Genomic DNA, 16,455 nt, shown 5'->3' with positions numbered 1-16,455 from the left:
TGGCAGATTAATCTACCAAGTCCCGTACGAGTTCGGGCATAGCGTGTGCTTTCGCACAAGAAGGTCAATGGCCGGGAAGCCATATTTTAACTATATATATAGTTAAAATATGGCTTCCCGTCCATTGACCTTCTTGTGCGAACGCACACGCTATGCCCGAACTCGTACGGGACTTGGTAGATTAATCTGCCATGAGTAATGAGTATGATGGGCAAACATCTATTAGGCGCACTACGAATGTAGTGGTGTGGACATGTTGGGAATGTGGATCTCACGGGGAGCGTGCAAGGGATACGTCCCTGCAGACGTACTATCCTCTGTGCCCGCGGTGGCTCAAATGGATAGAGCGTCTGCCATGTAAGCAGGAGATCCCGGGTTCGAGTCCCGGTCGGGGCACACATTTTCAACATGCCCCAATGAAGTACATCAACGCCTGTTTGCAGCTAGGGTGTCCATATAATTATCATTTCGAATGTATTACACCTATACTACACATTTGATCCAGATAATCCTTATTAATAAAATAGATGTCCTCGATGGTCTGCGCGTATATTAATGATGTTATTTCATTCGAACAATTTAATTTGTCCTGCGGTAAAAAAAAATAAAAAAATAAAAAAAAAACAAGATCTTGCTGCCGTCGCCATTCTGCGGCGTTGCACTGGATTCTAGTTCTTGGGGATGCAGATAGTTATTCCATCATAGGTGTGAAAATGTTCGCATCTGTAGTAAGAACATACTACGTGTGTTGATTGGAATTCGTGTTACAGTTAGAGATCTCCTCAATTTGTCTGTTTTGTAAGGTAATTCTAACGTAGATTGGGGCAACAGTCATGTATTTCAGTTTAAATGAAAGTTCCCCACTCGACTGTATAGAGCGTTCATTCTTCTGTACAGTGATGATTTAGGCCTTTGGCCATTTTCAAGTACAGCAGTGAATATATAGATACAAATAAGCATGATAACAGTGGACCAGAGAATGTTTCACATTATATAGGCCAGAAAAAATTTATTCATATTTTAAAATGAAAATGGTCAAAGTCCGAAATCACGATTGTACAGTAGAATAAACTATCTATACACTGAAATGGAGGTAGTTTCACTTAAAAAATGTTGTCCAGGTATTGTAAGTTAAACACTCAGTCTTTCTAATTTTGGTATATGTCTCACCTTGTTTCTTACTCAGGATGCATCCTACTTTATTCTCTGGTGGGTGGGCGTACTTCTTCTTTACGTCCTTCTTCTCCACAGATTCCACAAATAATTAGGTCTCTGGAACTCTCCACAACATGTCCCAGATCACAACGAACATTGTAGTATTTGACTCCAAGAGATTGGAAACCTAAAGATAATCAATTATGACTCAATAATTGCTTTCTTACTCTGGGACGTACCTCTATAATGTTATTTTTAAAACACTTATCTAATACTCCGGTTTTAAATCTCAGGTTTTCTTCATTTGCAAATTGCCCGCTAGGTGTGTGTTCTGGTACGTGTAACTCATACAGCTCATCTAGGAACTGATGATCCTTATAAGTAGTAGGCACGTAATAGATTGCCACACGTGGTTTTCTTTTTCTAAAATAGACTTAGACTGTCTGAAGTGTTACAAAGTTTCTCTAAAAATTCTTTACAATCTCTCTTATCCTGTGTTTCCATAATGACAACTCTTTTGTGTTTTCGGGATCGATCTGGTTTAGCAACTTCTACTTCAGCATAGTTCAGTGGTGATTGTTTACTCCCTATGTATTTGAGATGCTCATTTTCATGTTTCAACCTAAAGTTTTCTTCTCGCTGCTTCTCCTTACGTCAGGGATGTTATCAACCTATAGAACTGTGATCTGGTCCTTAGCTATATTGTTATCTCCTTTTGGGATATCAATCTGTTCCTCAAGAAGTGCCTGTCTTAATGCATCCAAGAATTCAACCTTCTGTTATTGTTCTGCCCCAATATATGCTTCCAAATTTGCACGCAGTCTGGCGTTCTCATTATTTAATGCCTGGACGTTCCCTTTAGTTGTGACTGCATTTCAAGTTTTGCACACTTTCTTAGCTGTCAATTCCTATGCAAGGTCATTAACTATCTCATCTATGGTTGGTAGTTTCTCCTCTAGGGTAGTAAACTCAGTACTCAGAAGCTGCTCCTCCTCCATTTTCTTAGCACCTTTCTGTGATGCAGATTGTGTACGTCTGGCTATGGTATTTTGACCACCAGTGTGTTGCTTGACCTGCTCTAAATGAAACAGAAGAAACACCCGAAACACACAAACAAACGTCATGCAATGGCATCCCAATTACGTTCTTAATAGAAGGAACTGGAGCACATACAGACCTAAAAAGCCTAACGGTGGCTACACTAGTCCACACGGAGGTGTTTCTTGGTTCAAGATGCAAAAGTTCTTTTCCTGTACCCACTTGAAGCAAAACACAATTTCGGCATATGAAGAAGCGACACGATATTCATTTGTTCTGTGTACCATCTTCATCGTCCTGTGTACTTCGTCTAGGTTAGGGCGCGATTTTAGCTCATATGAAGTTCGATGTTTATACCACGATCGACGTTCGTTCGGTGTACCACTAAAGGTTATGTCACAATTGTTAGCTCTCTGTACCACGATCGAAATATGTTTCAGTACCACAAATCAAATTCGTTCTGTGTACCACCGTATAATGTGAACATGATCACAATCCTATCCTGGTACCAATATTAAGCTTCAGTCACTACAGAGAAAAGGTAGCTCAAAAACTCGCCACTGCCATGAGTTCTCACATCAAGAAACTTTAATGAAAGGACTTCCACATATCATGACACTCCAGACTTTCCATATTCCTAGCTCTATGGAAAGAACGCTCGTGTTATTAGCTGTAAACCATCACTTGGCCCTTCAGGAGCCTCTGCTGCTGTTGTGTCACTCCCCAAGACACTGCCTATCAGTCAGTGCAGGTATTCGATCTTAGCCTCCGCATGGGGCTGGTGCATCACCGTTCTCGATCCCAGCTCTCTCCCGTACAGTGCAACAGAACTGCAGCAGCCTTTGTGCTACATGATGAAAGGGGTGGAACTAGCTCCGTGCCATAAAATCACTACACGAGCTCTCTGTCTGACATAAACAGTGGCTATTGTCAACTACATTGTGCACACAGTTATAGAAAAGTGCTAAACAAATGTAGTTATGAAATGGTACACATTATGAAGCATGCAAACTTTTGACATAATTATTCCTTCCAAACCACTCAGTTGCAAGTCCATCACTGAACTATTCCATCAATATTTTATGCATGTACTAAACCTAAATGGAAAACAGTTTTCAGATTTTATTAAAAGAAACATATTTCCTGAAAGGGTCTGTCATCATTGTGGATTTTTCTGGACTAAAACTGCCTAGTTCAGTTAATGTATTTCTTTATTTATTTAATGTCATTATCAAATCTGTAGTTCAGATTAAAGGGAGAATGGCGATTGATACACATTGTCAGACCACAAAGGACGGAAAATTAATAAAAGTTAACTTTTTTTGGACGGAAAATTAATAAAAGTTAACTTTTTTTTTAATTTCTCTTTCCAAAATTTGAACTTGTAAAACAACGTTCAGTGTCTGTGTCAGTAACAAAATGCAGTTGCAGGGTGTCAACAGTCAACGTGGCTCAAAATTTTTTACAAAGATGTAATAAATAAAGAAATACGTTAACAGAGCTAGAGGGCTTTATATAAAAGGAAGCATTTCTGCTTCTGGTTATTTTGAAAGAACTGCAAGAAACGGAAATCTGTATTCTGAGGACTTGTAACGTAGTTACGAGACTGAGGTATCAATGTCATGATAGCAGGCAGTTTCTTAGGTTTTATAGAATATTTCTCTTACCGAGCAGACTGCAAATGGTATTCTACAGCTGGCTTACATATGCCATGCATTAGGAAATATCTGCATTCAGTTTCAGAACTGATTTAAGAAACGTTTATAGAATTTTTTGTGAGGACTAACTTGATGATTTTATGTGAACATCTACTATTGTATACTGGTCCAGGATTCAAACTCTGGTCCATGCCTTTCTCGAACTGGTCATTAACAATTACCGCCATCAAAGAACGTCCCGGTCGGCTCTTTCGATGCTGCTACTCTCTTCGTTTCGTCAGAGCACGTTTGTGTAGTTCAAAGGGAAAGATGAGGATCGTGACAGGAAGCAGCTTTGAATAAGCCCATGAGGCGTTCAAATATGCAATGAGTAGCTCATATGACGAAAAACAGTCTGATGCTTAGAATGTGACTTATTATCAATACATTGCGAAATTGAAAAAATAACCCTCAAATAATATGTTGTAAAATCAGTACATCTTAATTTTTAAGCTACTCTCGTCTCTACTAATATTTAATCGTTGAACCGATCTTCACCGCTATAGTTCTACTATTGTTAGAAAACTTTAGTGTAGAAAAAAAGGGTTTGATTTAAATATTTTGTTTCTTCCTATACAGAATAAGAAAACGAGGAGAGGTTTCTTCCTTTCTTTTTTCTATTTTCTCAATCATGCTGGAAGCTACTACTTTGAATGTATTCTAAGGCAGTACTTGGTAACAGAAAAACCAGAAATTTTCTTTAGAAGAAAGTGATGATGTGATGTAGTATACGAAAAATTTGACAGACCGTTGATGAACCCCAAGACTGCAAGAAGATGCTGGGTAATTTTCTATTGATATTAGAAGCATATGTTGGTGAACACTATACTGTACACAAGGTGCGAAAAGGCCTTTTGCCCTTACTATTTTTGTCTTTTAACTCAGTTTTACGAATCTATTTTACTTTCATGGAAATCTACATGGGAGTGGGGGGGAGCGGGGGAGGAGGGATAAGGTTTCTCATATTAACAAAACATCCATATTTCCTTTGTTGCTCAATGTGACTCGTTTGTTTAATATAATAATATGTTTGGTTGCTTGATCTTTTTGTTTTGTCGTTAGAAGTTAAGGTTGTATATATATCAAAGTAAGAAATCCAGTGCTATTACCAATGGTCTGTCATTCATATAGTAAATATTATGACCCCTTCCTCATCTTAAATTGATCAGCGAATAATGCTATAGTCATCTTGTAGTTTCTCATGCCGGCCAACCAAGCTTATAATCAAACTACATCATCGGTTCAGCTGGTCCTACCGTAACGTTTATTTGCAGATTTCAATAGCATTGAAGTGTGTGCTTTTACAATTATTTCAGTTTCGCAAGAATTTTACTAAATGACAAAGTTAGAAGTTCTGCTGTGGATTCTTCTGCTCAGGATTTTCAGGATATGATATGCATTATGTTCTCCGTCCATTCATTTCAGATTACAGAGTTGAACACGTTTGTAAAGACTATTACTGCAGTGAGTTCTCCTCACGTACCATGTCCTCTTCCCTTGATATTCGGTAAGATAATCGGTCAACGTCAGGTTCACAGGACAAAAGACTGATCTGGCTTCGTCATTCGTCATAAATATTATTAAGTAAACCATCACAAACACACTCAACAATACTATGCTTACTTCCTTTTCTCCATAGCACATTGAGGTGACATTTCGAGCTACCACTTTGTCGAAGATAGAACCTAGCGAATATCAAACTTACTGTGTACGCTAATGGGAGCGTTCGAACCTGGAACACATTTGACGAAAATGATGTATCAGTTCAAAGCGGGAAATCTAAGGGTTTTGAAGTGTGATTTATTTCGCCGTCCATATTACGAATTGTATTTGACATTAGCTAATTTAGTAGTTTATTTAAAAAGGTGTACGTGCAGTGGGTGTTAAGTAATTTAAATTGTTCTTGGCTCACCAACAGTATTTTGGAAAGGTTGTAGAACTGCCATTCAGGGATCGAAACAACTCACAGGAACAGCGTTGATAATAAGTGTAAGGAGCTAAGAGGGACTAAGTCGGAAAAAATCCATTATAACTTCCAGAAAACCTAAGGTATTTCACTGCCAAGCCGAGAACGCCGCTCCGTTTCCTCGTAGAGCAATCGGCCGCCTGTTGCGCGCTCGCGTATCGACCTGTTGTCCGGACCTTCCTCACGAGCCGCTAGCCATGGCTGCTCAAGTACCCCACCCCAGCTCCCACCCCGCCACCCCCTCCCCTCGTAATGAAGGCAGGACAGCTGTTGCGGCGCGCAGTCCAGGCCAGCTTCACAGCTTCAATTCTCAACAGTTCGTAACTTGCGCCCTGCTAGTTGCAACGTTGAACACGCTCGTAAATCCACTCCCTGTCTTCATTACTGAATAGTCATGCTGTTCCTTGACGAGCTATCGCTTCAGAAACGCCACTCTCGGCAGTCTCTTCAAGTGCAATACTAATGACAGACGCCGTCCTTAGAGGAAAGTATCACAGTTGGATGTCCCTAAGGATTTGCAGAAAGATTTAGACAAAATTTATATTAGGTTGAAACCAGTGGCAGATCTTTTCGGATGTAGATAAAGGCCTAAACATACAGAAGGAAACCTGTTTAGAATCTGATATCAATATTAGTGCTGAACATCTAGAGCACGGCTCATCGTATTAGTTTTTAGGGGTGTCACTGACAAGGGCGCATTCCCATGTGTAAGTAAACGTTGTTAATGAAACTTGGCGGTGTATAGAAGGGTCAAAATAATGCAGTACATATTTTTTCGATTTTACAGAATTGATATTTTACACGGTAAAACACGCACTGAAAGCTAATTTGGCATATTATAAATTGGTCAAGAGTATATACCTTCGAAACAAGTAAATATGCTAAATGTCCTTCATTGAAACTTAAATGTAATCAACGAACTTGAAAGTTATATAAACAACTTTCAAAATAATTTGAAATTTTTAAAAATGCACCAAAACCATTAATTAATTTTACGAAGTGAACAGCTTTTTTACAACGTAAACAGCTCTAACCGAGCTATCTCAAAAATAAGGTGCACACATCGAGAATTAAACACGTACATACTTCCATTAAATTTTGTTTTATCACATAATTGCAATGAAAACGGCTGACTTATAAAATTAAAACCAACAACAAAGGCCACCAACGGCAACAATTATTTTCCTTTAGGACACTGTAATCATAAAATTAGGGACAGTTTCTTTACTGAATCCAACAGCTCATATTAACTACAGGATAATCACAGGATCTAGCCTCCCTGAATGCAGTGGGCTGTCTGAAACAGGTCAATTATGATGTACAGGGAATCACACTCTTCAGTAGCCCTAAACGCACATAAGAAGCAGTATTAATCTGTCTTAAAATGAAAGAAGCCATTGTGTGCTTCCAGTCGATCTGAAAACCAAATAATGCAGTTCAAATCATACGTCTGGGGCTCCATGGAATAAAATGCAACTCTTAACTATAACAGAAATAGCAAGATTTTACCAAAGCTTGGATAAAAAAAAATCAGTAAAAGATTAAAACAGTTTTGCCACAATATGATTTCAAAAGTACCTTCCTCGAAATTCAAATGGCTCTAAGCACTATGGGACTTAACATCTGATGTCAGCAGACCCCTAGACTTAGACCTACTTAAACTTAACTAACCTAAGGACATCACACACATCCATGCCCGAGGCAGGATTCGAACTTGCGACCGTAGGAGCAGCGCGATTCTGGACCACCTTCCTCGACATTATACATTGATTAGCCAAAATCTCCTCTCTCTCTCTACGGACAACAGAACACTAATCTCAACAAAGCGTAGAGTTACTAAATCAATTTCGTTTTAAAACAATGTAAAGGATAAACAGAAAGTAAAGGAGGCTGTTTATATACGCATTTTCTTTTCAAAACCTTGACCAATAAGCATCAACGTTGTTACACGATACTTAACCTCTCTCCGTCGATACCAAAACGCGAAAACTTGGGAACCATCTAGACAAAGAGTATATTATTCTCAATATAGACTTGAACAGTATGCTCTCAAATACCTTCAGACTTATAAACAAGATTAATCGATGACATACATTAATACCAAAGCTGACAAATGTTTGCATATCAAACTGTAACCCTCACAATTTATTTGTCTGCACAGTCCTTCCCTTATAACTTGGAAGTCTATAAGCAATACGGTGAGATTCGACCAAATTACCGGATGACACATGCAGCACTCGTTGCGCCTGTTGACCTACAAAAAACACGCAGCCCATTCAAGCGCACACACAGTCGTGATCTCGATGGTGAATTAGCCGGCCCGGCAAGTATAACATCTTCCACTCAATGCTCAGTTTTAACTCGCATAGCTCGAACTCCAACTCATATGCAGATGACGTTGTGAATAATAGTGCCGTGTGGCTAGGGCCTCCCGTCGGGTAGACTGGTCGCCTGGTGCAAGTGTTTCGAGTTGACGCCACTTCGGCGACTTGCGAGTGGGTGGAGATCAAATGATGATGATAAGGGAAACACCGCACCCAGACCTGAGCGGAGAAAATCTCCGAGCCAGCCGGGAATCGAACGCGGGCCCTTAGGATTGGCATTCTGTCGCGCTGACCACTTAGCTACCGTGGGCGGACACCTTGTGAGCATCTACTATAATTGCTGCAGCTGAAGTTCCGTCCAAGGTAACACTGTGCCAGTCCCGCAGCATCAACTCACCATGCGAACGGTTGACCACTGTCCCACAAGACTCACTCGGTTTTCCATTCGCTGGATGAGACAAGATCATCAGTCGATGCATGTACAGCGCTTTGAAACCTCATCACACGACACGGCCGCCGCCCAGCTGGACGTCTGGGAAGGCTTTACCAAGAGAAGCGGTATCGGTGTCTTTAAATATCGCTACAGGACTCGCTGATATTGTCCATTTCAAGCATCTGAGGTAGCGGCTGTTAAGGCAATCGTTACATTTTATCATACAACCAGCAATATTAGAAACACAATAGTTAAAATCGTTTGGGTTGCTAGGCATCGTCGTATTTCCTCTAAAATAATCGACCTTTCGACCGACCCCTCTGCTGGTATCTTCATCAGTTGTTCTAGCAGTATTGGACACCAGAAGATCCCAGCAGAGGGGTCGAAAAGTCGATTATCTTAGAAGAAATATGACACGGCGTAACAACCCAGAAGATTTTACCTTTAGTGACAACGGCCACGAAAGTCTGCAGACTAACATTTGAAACACAATCCGCAACAACACTTTTCAGTATTGAAGCTCCTATCTGCAGGATGTCTAAGATCTACATAACATGAATGCCAAAAAGTGCTTACGGTGAAAATACAATAAGAAATAAAATAATTTGAGCACAAAGTACTGGTCTTCCTTTAAAAATGGCCACAGGAGACTCTCTACTCCGCCTATACCGCCCACCAAACGTTGCTTCCGTATAGCAGTAAACTCCTGTCACTTCAAGCGTCCCTCCGCCCATCGCTAGTTACTGAACATACACTCCTGGAAATGGAAAAAAGAACACATTGACACCGGTGTGTCAGACCCACCATACTTGCTCCGGACACTGCGAGAGGGCTGGACAGGCAATGATCACACGCACGGCACAGCGGACACACCAGGAACCGTGGTGTTGGCCGTCGAATGGCGCTAGCTGCGCAGCATTTGTGCACCGCCGCCGTCAGTGTCAGCCAGTTTGCCGTGGCATACGGAGCTCCATCGCAGTCTTTAACACTGGTAGCATGCCGCGACAGCGTGGACGTGAACCGTATGTGCAGTTGACGGACTTTGAGCGAGGGCGTATAGTGGGCATGCGGGAGGCCGGGTGGACGTACCGCCGAATTGCTCAACACGTGGGGCGTGAGGTCTCCACAGTACATCGATGTTGTCGCCAGTGGTCGGCGGAAGGTGCACGTGCCCGTCGACCTGGGACCGGACCGCAGCGACGCACGGATGCACGCCAAGACCGTAGGATCCTACGCAGTGCCGTAGGGGACCGCACCGCCACTTCCCAGCAAATTTGGGACACTGTTGCTCCTGGGGTATCGGCGAGGACCATTCGCAACCGTCTCCATGAAGCTGGGCTACGGTCCCGCACACCGTTAGGCCGTCTTCCGCTCACGCCCCAACATCGTGCAGCCCGCCTCCAGGCGCGTCGCGACAGGCGTGAATGGAGGGACGAATGGAGACGTGTCGTCTTCAGCGATGAGAGTCGCTTCTGCCTTGGTGCCAATGATGGTCGTATGCGTGTTTGGCGCCGTGCAGGTGAGCGCCACAATCAGGACTGCATACGACCGAGGCACACAGGGCCAACACCCGGCATCATGGTGTGGGGAGCGATCTCCTACACTGGCCGTACACCACTGGTGATCGTCGAGGGGACACTGAATAGTGCACGGTACATCCAAACCGTCATCGAACCCATCGTTCTACCATTCCTAGACCGGCAAGGGAACTTGCTGTTCCAACAGGACAATGCACGTCCGCATGTATCCCGTGCCACCCAACGTGCTCTAGAAGGTGTAAGTCAACTACCCTGGCCAGCAAGATCTCCGGATCTGTCCCCCATTGAGCATGTTTGGGACTGGATGAAGCGTCGTCTCACGCGGTCTGCACGTCCAGCACGAACGCTGGTCCACCTGAGGCGCCAGGTGGAAATGGCATGGCATGCCGTTCCACAGGACTACATCCAGCATCTCTACGATCGTCTCCATGGGAGAATAGCAGCCTGCATTGCTGCGAAAGGTGGATGTACACTGTACTAGTGCCGACATTGTGCATGCTCTGTTGCCTGTGTCTATGTGCCTGTGGTTCTGTCAGTGTGATCATGTGATGTATCTGACCCCAGGAATGTGTCAATAAAGTTTCCCCTTCCTGGGACAATGAATTCACGGTGTTCTTATTTCAATTTCCAGGAGTGTATGTAAAGGCCGGTTCCCACTAGAGCGCGGTAGCGCGTCGTGCGGCAACGGCAGCGGCAAGCGTTTTCCGCTTTGACGCGGCGTCTCGCGGAATTGGCGTTCCCATCTGGAAGCGGCAGACGCTAGCGGTAGCTAATGACGGACAGCCACTGAGGTACGGGGAGGGACCCACTGAAATGCCCGGTGCGTTTCATTAACTATATCTTACACCTACATGAAGGATAGACGAAGTTGGGTGAAGACATACCAATTTTCTGTATAATGAACTCTTTCACATGCTAAATTACTCATGTTTTCTCATTTCACGATAACCAGATTTCATGACTACGGTTCATGATTGTTCACTGTCTCCTAACACACTGAAACAATGTACGACAAAAGAGATTATTCAGATAGTTAAGCGAGACAAAAATTTAAAATGTGATATGGTACCAGGTACAGGAAAACAGTATGAACACAAAGGCTTGGGGGAAGGGATAAAAGTGAAAGCCACCTGATAGAATTTCGCACAGAGCATAATGTAATCATCGCCAGCACCTTGCTTCAGAATCACGGAAGAATAATACATATTTGGAACAAAGTTTTCGAAACCAGATTTTAAACTATAAGACATTGCCTGGTGCAAACGCAAACCTACAATAATTTATTGGTTACGAGCTGCAGTTTACAACTAAAGAGACAGTAAACGGTAGCAAATTAAGGAAATGGAACTTGAATAAGTCAAGACCCACAGTTTATCGATAATGTTAAAGTTACCGTAATTCAACGATTGACTGAGACAGAGGAAAGAATCTGCTAGAATACGAATGGATACCTTTGAGAGAAGATGTGGTGAATGCAGCAGAGTATGTGAACGGGAAGAAGGTACAGTAGAAATCGGTAGATAAAACGTGATATATTAAATTTGACACGAGGAAAAAATATAAAAATGCAGCAAATAAAGTAGGCCATGGGAAATAGAAATGTCTAAACATGACGTTGACAGAAAATCAAAAATTGCAACGCGATCCTGCACTTGGAAAACATAGGGGAATGAAAATGAGAAAGAACAAAGAAAACTTTGCTCAAAGGAGAAGCAACTGTCAAGAACTCATTTCGCAAGCCAGAACAAATGAAATAAGAGAAGGCTAGAATGTGGAAGGAATATGTAGAGAGGAGAGGGGGAGGAGTTGTACAAACTAACATAAGCACCATGTTAGATTCCTGTGAAACGTCTGAACACGCAAGGCAATACTGATCCTACCACTTACCTAAGTAGACACACTGAAGAATTGCGAAACTGTGTTTATAGCATTTGCATGTTTAGAGAAAGATTTTGACAATCTTAATTAAAACATTCTTTGAAGCTCTGGAGATGTCATCGATAAAACACAGGGCCACAAGATTATCTACAACTTGTACAGAAACCAAACTGCATTTCTAAGACTTCGGTGACTTGAAAGAGAAGCAGTAATTGAGAAGGCAGACGTAGAGAGGATATAAAATGAAGACTGTGAATAGCAAGAAAAGCGTTCTGAAAAAGAAAATTTGTTAACATCGAATATAAATTGTAATGATTGGGTACTATTTTACAAAGGTGTTTGTGTGGAGTGCAACCTTGTATGTAAGTGAAACGTGGGCGATCAACAGTTCTGTCAAGAAGACAATGGACGCTTTCAAAACTTGGTGATCAATAAGAACGCTGAAGATTGGATATGAGGATCGTGTAACTAAAGAAGAGGTACTGAATTAAATAGAGGAGGAAGAGGAAATTACGGCACAACTTTGCGTACAAGAGGTGTAATATTGACAGGACATTTTACGAGGTGTCAAAGAGTGAGGGCAAAGGGGTTGGGTGATAGTATTCTGATAATAATCATTTGTTGAAATGCTATTCTACGATTTTATGTATTAATGTAAGCAGTGAATTTACTCTTCCTTGCACTCCTCCACGAAACATTTAAACCAAAACTGAAATCAGCTGAACGCCAAATCTTTCAACCACTGTCTGACAACTACTGCATTCACTTTCAACTTTCTATAACTATCACTGGCTAGCTACACACACATACAGATATAAGGAGAACAGAAATAAACTAACATTAGTTTTCAGCATGTAATTCTTTAGGTTGGCAACATGTACATAAACAAACCAAACAGGAAGGGACATGAGGTGAACACACTGTAGTTACGACTTCAAATCAGTGTTATCGGTAAAATGTCTACAGCTAGTGACAGAAGAAAAAAGAGCGATAGTTAAAATGTGCTTATGTTCCATAATTTGAGTTTTAGTTCAACCTCCAGAATGTGACCAGATGAGGGGAAACGCAGATGTCCGCCAAAAACTCGATTCACTGTAAGTAATCAGTTATTCACGTAAAAAAAGATGTCAAGTGTTTTATAATCGGCAAGTATCACATATCAAAACAAAATTGAATCATTCTAGATTCCACCAAAGATGCCTTAAAGTAAAAGGCGAAACGCGTCTTGAACCAATGAAGTACACTGGATAAAGAAAAAAAACACGTTTGTTACTTCCAAAGGAAATAATCAATAGCTGTAGATACTTAGCAAATTACATCTTATGACATACCAGCAAATTAGTCTCGGTTTAACTTCTCATTCCACATGCTATTAAATACCGTTTAAAAAAATTCATCTATCCCTTCCGAAAAACTTTAGTTTCTTTCATATCTCGGTAGATAAGCAGATTTTGGATGTTTATCATGCGACGAAATACATGACTTTTTACAAGTTATCGTTTGCAAAAAAAAAAAAAAGTTTCGATTTCTTGAACCGTTGACGAAATTTGCAGTTGATACAACCGCATGGTTTACGACAAGCAGGACGAAAGTATCGGTCGCGTCGCGAGCGGCCCCCGCGCGGTCACTGCACAGCCCGTCCGCCGACATATCATTCAATATCTCGAGAACGGTGATAGCTATCGTTCTGCTCTCAGCTTTAAAAACAATTTCGATATGTTGACTAAATTTCATATGCAATAATGAATTACCTAGAATGAACTGTACGCAAAGTCCACGCAATGCGTTTCTACCTCTGCACACTCTTTAAAATTTCGTGTTAAGGTTTACGTAAATGCTATACAGCAAGTAACCACGACGAATAACGAAAAGAAATTCGGTCCTTTATCGAGACAAGATATCAGGCTGTAACATGCCCAAGAATCAAATTTTTCTACCGAATAGTTTCCTTGGAATCGGATGATAAGTATTTCATAGCTGCCGCCGCGTTCGTGCCAGCGGCTCGGCGAAAGTTCGTGTGGCCCGGGGTTCCGTACCTGACGTCACGCTCAGCGCGTTCTGTGATTGGCGGCGCGCACCTGGAGCGCGGCACGCGGCAGCGGAAGCGGTTCGACATGGTCAAACCACGGCGCAGAGCCCGACGCGCCGCGCCGCTGACGGCGTTTCCATGGCAACCACGCCGCTGCCGCGCGGATTTGACGCGCGGCAGCCCTAGTGCGAACCGGTCTTAAGGCTCTGACCGACTGCTCTGAGCCTTCAGCCGCTCCATAGCCTTCCAAAGATGTTACAAAGGACATTTGCAGACACCATACCAATGGTTAATCTGTGCAAAATTGTTCTTATTTATTGTGCCGACGCCAACCTTAAAAAAGATCTAAGGAAACGAAGGCATTACCGTTATCGGAAGTATGTATATTAAGCGTATTATCAAAGTTAACCTGAACATTTTTGGGTCATACGATGTCAAGTTGGCGTTCACGGTAAAACACTATTGAAATGTAGTCTAAAAACGCTGGGCACAAGATAAGTAAATCGAGAGACAGGCAGTACTTTGTAAATCGTGTGAAGCGAGATATATAGGACAATCAGGTAGGAAATTTTCGACAAGATGAAGAGAGCATGCAGACGCTTTTAGACTGGGAAAATACAGCAGAATGGTGGTTTCCTACCAGCCATAGAAGAGGATTAAGAGGTGGTATTTTTAGAGAAGAAAGTCGACCTGCTTGTTGATCTTGAAACAGCAATCGGCTGAGTTAGGTTCCATTACGAGCTTAATACGCAGACTGATGAGAACAGTAATATTTCATTTAGTGGTTTTAAGTTTTCTTTTGTGGTTGGAGTTTTATAAGGTTGACCCTGTTGAGATCATTTTTAATATTTATACTATTTCTAATTATAAGCGTCAGTATTTTCTGAGGTACAATTCAGTCCGCCTCTCTAAAATTCAGCAGCCTTGAAGTTATCCAACTTTACTTCCCTGCACGTCTGCAAGGTCCAATTTTGAACATGAATGACATGGCTAACTAATTGATGACCCATATCCTCTACTAGTTTCTGCAAACTCTAGCAGTTTATTACACCTATCTCGGTTTGAGCCACCATGGAGAATACACTTTTCCCAACAATACAGCTTTGCCACAGAAGTAAATTTTCGATATTTGTGCTTCACCGATGAAAGGGACAGTTTCCCTTCTTTTGACTTTTTGAAACTTCAGCTGCATATTTCTTATATTGAAAACTTAATCCGGCTTCTGAAGAAAGGGCTTTGCTTGGGATGAAGGACTCCTTATGAATTTCTGATACACTACTATCCTGAAGAAATGCTACATCATGGTGCTCAGATACATCTAACTGTAGCCAATTATCTTATTTCACACTAGTCGATTGCCCATGCATGCTCTCACAATCCGTCACTAATGACCTCTATGGCGAAGGAACGTTGAACCCAATCTCCCTTCCTCCCTTCCCACAGAACGCTCTTTGGGCTACTAGGCATCGCACAAATCTCTGGACATAGGCCTCGACGGGGACTTTTCTTTGGACTGCTCTTCACACTGTGTATAGTAGGAAGTACTCACTGTACTTGTGTTGTTGAATAAACTCGTTGCTAACCTGAGAGTTCGTACGGTGTCTAAAATACACTAATTCGGAAACAGGAAAGGTGACACCCAGTAACTCAATTAATATTTGCCAAATGCTAATTCATCGTTTCAACAGTACTGACCTGAATGATTCCATTGTAACAAATGCCCGTGCAAGTTCTCTCAAAACCCTGTCGGATAAATTTAAGGAATGTGTATCAGAAAGAGAATGTGCAATCTTTACGCTAAGGCAAACGCGTATCTCTTGTAGACAACATGAGAATAAGGTACGACATACAGTTGCTTACACAGACATATAGTCATTAATTTTCGGTTGCTTAATCGTGAATGATGTACAAAGAAAATCTTTAATACTGGTATGATGTACCTGCATTGTACATTAGCATGTGGAGAATGTAGATGTCGAAGTAGATTAAACGGCCACTCTTAAGGCTTACAGATTATTGTTCCTATTTACTTACATTGTGTTATTTTTAAAACATGTATATTTAGCAGCTAGCATTGATCAGGATATTGAACTGGGGTTTCAAACTGTTAAATGGCATATTTTCAATGGTTTTTACTTAGTTAACCTATTCATGTTTACAATAACGTCGAGAGGTAATACTGTGCAATCATCTTCATGGATCGTTGAGTGGCAACCGGTCAAGCAACTGGACGTATTGGGGGGTTCAAATACCCATCCTAATCCAAATTTACGTCGTCCGCCATATTATGAAAGATTCTTCTCAGTTGTATATCCATCACTGCTTCTTCGATGTACAGATTGAACAATAGGGGCGAAAGACAACATCGCTTTCTTACGCCCCTTTTAATCCGAGAAA

General features: G+C 41.6%; 1 non-coding gene across 1 annotated transcript; it reads left to right on the top strand.

Annotated features, from left to right (window-relative positions):
- Positions 1-321: 321 nt before the first annotated feature.
- On the top strand, positions 322-396 carry Trnat-ugu (transfer RNA threonine (anticodon UGU)). The gene has a single exon. It is a non-coding gene; the product is annotated as a tRNA-Thr (tRNA).
- Positions 397-16,455: the final 16,059 nt, after the last annotated feature.

The sequence above is a fragment of the Schistocerca nitens genome, chromosome 4 (genome assembly GCF_023898315.1).
Source record: "Schistocerca nitens isolate TAMUIC-IGC-003100 chromosome 4, iqSchNite1.1, whole genome shotgun sequence".
In the NCBI taxonomy this organism is placed as follows: Eukaryota; Metazoa; Arthropoda; class Insecta; order Orthoptera; family Acrididae; genus Schistocerca; species Schistocerca nitens.
The sequence above is the reverse complement of the archived record's forward strand: the minus strand, read 5'-3'. Positions and strand labels throughout refer to the sequence as shown.